This window comes from Scomber japonicus, chromosome 17 (genome assembly GCF_027409825.1).
Source record: "Scomber japonicus isolate fScoJap1 chromosome 17, fScoJap1.pri, whole genome shotgun sequence".
Classification (NCBI taxonomy): domain Eukaryota; kingdom Metazoa; phylum Chordata; class Actinopteri; order Scombriformes; family Scombridae; genus Scomber; species Scomber japonicus.
In genome coordinates this window covers 16,795,109-16,799,460 of record NC_070594.1, presented here as the reverse complement: position 1 = coordinate 16,799,460, position 4,352 = coordinate 16,795,109, and the positions used below count along the sequence as shown (strand labels likewise).

Here is a 4,352-nt window from a genome sequence, read left to right as displayed (position 1 = left end):
TTTCTATTCAGTCGATGCTTACAGACTTTGTTGTATTGCTCTTGTATACATATTTACAGCTCAACAAAGAGATCTTCACACTGCTAAACATGATGATGTGGTCCTGTTGGCTTCATCAGACCGTGACCTCCTCGGTTCGCAGCCAAGTGTGAAGCGGCCGGGATGGGAATCAGCACCTCCAAATCTGAGTCCATGGTCCTCAACCAGAAAAGGGTGGAGTGCACTCTCCGGGTCAGGGATGAGATCCTGCCCCAAGTGGAGGAGTTCAAGTACCTCGGGGTCTTGTTCACAGTGAGGGAAGGATGGAGCGTGAGATCGACAGGCGGATCGGTGCGGCGTCTGCAGTAATGTGGACTCTGCACAGATCCGTCGTGGTGAAGAGAGAGCTGAGTCGAAAGGCAAAGCTCTGGATTTACCAGTCGGTCTTGGTTCCTACCCTCACCTCTGGTCATGAGCTTTGGGTAGTGACTGAAAGAACAAGATCGCAGGTACAAGCGGCTGAAATGAGCTTCCTCCGTAGGCTGGCTGGGCTCTCCCTTAGAGATAGGGTGAGAAGCTCAGTTATCCGGAGGGAGCTCGGAGTAGACCCGCTGCTCCTCTGTGTTGAGAGGAGCCAGATGAGGAGGCTCGGGCATCTAATCAGGATGCCTCCCGGACGTCCACCGGTAGGAGACCCCGAGGAAGACCCCGGACACGCTGGAGAGACTATGTCTCTCGGCTGGAACGACCTGGAAGCGAGGATGAGGACAATCACAGACCTCAATGAAAAGGTAGTGAGGCACAAAGCTCATGTATTGAAGTTGTTGTATTTTTGTGTTTCATGTTATTTACTTTATTTGTGGCTTTGGCCAATAGCTTCTTGCCAACATAGAAAAGGCCCAGGAGAAGCAAAAGAGCTGTTACGTAGCACGCAAAAGGAAGCGCTGCAAAACAGTAGAAATTAACACAGGTGATGACATTCTCCTTTTCAGGCATGGCCTGAAACATATGCATCAAGGCCCCTACAAAGTCCTTGATATGTCAGAAAATGGCGTGGCCACCATCCAAAAGAACACTGGGTCCTTGCAGAAGGTGAATATCAATCGCCTGAGGCCGTACTACAGACAGAAACGTAAGTGTTTTCAGTATACTGCTAAACTGTTGGTGTGGCCATTGTTCCATTCTCCACTCTTGGTAACAACCTGATTTGGTAGTTTGTACTTTGTCTATGGGATCAATGCCCAACTTCAATTTCTTGTCTTACTTCAGATTGACAGTCTAGAGGACTGTCTAGGAGAGAGTGATCAAATCTGAGCTGGACATCTACGCCAAATACAGTAAAGTCATCCTCATCATCCTCCTCAAGTACCTGCCTCCCCATCTACGACACCCTTTCAGTCTCCACTCTCGGTAAGAGCCTGATGTCAGTAGTTTGTACTTTGTCTGTAGGATCAACACAATACTTCACTTATTTCCATCTTCTTGTTGTCTTAATTCAGATTGACAGTCTAAAAGACTAGGAGAGAGTGATCAAGTCTGAGCTGGACATCTATGGCAAACACAATAAAGCCAATTGTGTTTAAATGACACCTGTTCTCGGTAAGAAGCTGATTAGGTAGTTTGTACTTTCTCTGTGGGATCAATGCCTAACTTATCTTATTTTCAATTTCTTGTTGTCTTATTTCAGATTAACAGTCTAAAGGACTGTGTAGGAGAGAGTGATCAAATCTGAGCTGGACATCTACGTCAATTGTGTTTAAATGACATCGTTCCAGTCTCCACTCTCGGTAAGAAGCTGATTTGGTAGTTTGTACTTTGTCTGTGGGATCAATGCCTAACTTCAATTTCTTCAAAAAACTTCTACTACTTCCAACAAATAACAACTACCCAAGTGAGAATGATACAAGAATTAACATTTGAACACAAAGCTTGAAGTAACATTTCACCTTGTATTCAACAACCATTTTTCTAACATTTCTTTTCTTTCAACACTGACGGCATCAATGACAAGAGGTGCAGTTCCAGGGAAGGAAGCTCTTGAGAGGAGAGTGCAGCATCCCAACACAAGACACTGAGGTAAAGTTAACTAGTATGAGGTAGAACTGCTGCTTAATTTGTTTTATTAACTGTAATATCTACTGAGTGTGTGGACACATGTTTAAAAGACAGTGCCATATAGTTTCAAGTTTACTATAATATCTGTTGTACTAATATCTTTATTTTTGTGCAATTTCAGGAAAAGATGAAGATGATCGGGAGACTGCACTGTTGACAATCATCCTTCTGCCTTAAGCACCTACATACCTGTATGCTCCAGATTCAGATTGCTTCAGTCTTTCTCTCTCTCTTTCTCTATCAACCCCAACCGGTCAAGGCAGATGGCCGCCCACCTAGAGCCTGGTTCTGCCTGAGGTTTCTTCCCGTTACGGAGTCGCCAAGTGCTTGCTCATGGGGGGAATGTTGGGTCTCTTTAAATTAAAGAGTACAGTCATAACTTATGTCCATCCATCCATCTTCTTCCGCTTATCCGGGGTCGGGTCGCGGGGGCAGCAGCCTAAGCAGGGAAGCCCAGACTTCCCTCTCCCCAGCCACTTCGTCCAGCTCTTCCCGGGGGATCCCGAGGTGTTCCCACGCCAGCCGAGAGACATAGTCTCTCCAGCGTGTCCTGGGTCTTCCCCGGGGTCTCCTACCGGTGGGACATGCCCTGAACGCCTCACCAGGGAGGCGTCCGGGAGGCATCCTGATTAGATGCCCGAACCACCTCATCTGGAACTTCTTATGTGATTACATAAAATTGTCTTTACTTGAATATATGCACAATCTTTCATATAGCTATGTACATACATGTGTCTTTTGTTTCTTCCATTGTTTATATTAAATTTTTAAAGCATGTGGTTAAAATTCAAGATTTAAATTCTTTGACAATACTGTTTAAGCTCTGTCTTTTGTTTTTCCATCTCTGACATCAATTTGATGGAAACACATTTTTGTATCTTTAGATTAAAATGTTTGGTTCATGTTCAAAATGGAATCCTTTGGTCCTTCAAAGTTATAAACTAAAAGTTAACAAACTTTCAGTATTGGCTTGAGCATTCATTCATTTGAAATGGTCTTCTAATAGTGTGTCAAACAGAGGCATGCATACCACAGTTTAAATATCTGTCTGCATCAAAACAACAGCTGCGGAAGTCCATCAGGTGAGTGGAGGAGCTGTGACAGAACTAGAGAGGGTGGTACCTGTGTCTATAACAAAGTATAAAAGAGTGCACATCACACATCAGATAAATCTTGGCCTCTTTTTTGTTAACAAAACTGTTCCAAAATCAAAGCTCTATGAATGTAAAATGGATGTAATGTAATGTTAAAAACTTCAGTTAGTTTATACCATTCTCAATTGAAAAAATATAAAATATATAATGTTTATAGTACAATACATCTATATGTACATATATATAATAAAATAATATTATATAAATAAAAAGAAAGATACATAAGATAGTGTGTATATATCTATATATAATTATATATGTATATATATACTATCTTATCTATCTATTTTATATATGTATATAATAAAATAATAATACAATATAAATATATCAATAAAAATATAGATAAGATAGTGGATAGATAGATATAATTATTATTACTATTACTTTGTATTATTTTATTTCCATGTCTGATTTCCAGATAGTTCCATGATATGTATACTTACTCTTAACCTCTGACAACTATTTATAAACAAACTATTTATATTCATTCATATTTATGTATTTATACTATTGATTTATTTTATTTATATTTATACATGTCTGATTTCCAGATATTTCCATGATATGTATACTTACTCTTAACCTCTGACAACTATTTACAACCAAACTATTTATATTTATTCATATTTATACATTCATACGATTGATTTATTTTATTTATATTTGTATGTTTATACAACTGATTTATTTCGCGTATCGCGTTTTGAGTCTGGGGGCGTTTTTTCCAAGCGGAGTTGCCGTACATGACCGTTCAAGATGGCGGACGATCGAAAACGCTACTGCGCATGTCAGACTCACATCGGGTAGGCGACTCACATCGGGTAGTGACAAGGAGAAAAAGAAAAAGAAACGGAAACGGAAACGGATTTCATATTTCACCAGAATGGATACTTGGCGAGCTGTACAGAAAGTCCTGAGTCATAAGATGATCGTTGTGGATAAAGGGAAGACATTGAAGGTATGTAGCATTATAGCTTTTCTTACTTTAGCTGAGTGGCTAGCCGAGCTAATCGCTAATACTATTACGGCTGTGAGCAACCATATAAGTCGTGAGTGGTCTTGAATGAATCAGGGCAATCTAAGCTTTCTAACAATGTATAC

The 4,352-nt window shown here is 40.6% G+C and overlaps 1 long non-coding RNA gene across 1 annotated transcript; it reads left to right on the top strand.

Moving 5' to 3' along the window:
• The first annotated feature begins 689 nt into the window (after positions 1–689).
• On the top strand, positions 690–2,778 carry LOC128377163 (uncharacterized). The gene is made up of 5 exons (XR_008323292.1): positions 690–770; positions 972–1,111; positions 1,667–1,766; positions 1,991–2,055; positions 2,216–2,778. It is a non-coding gene; the product is annotated as an uncharacterized LOC128377163 (long non-coding RNA).
• The last annotated feature ends 1,574 nt before the right edge of the window (positions 2,779–4,352 follow it).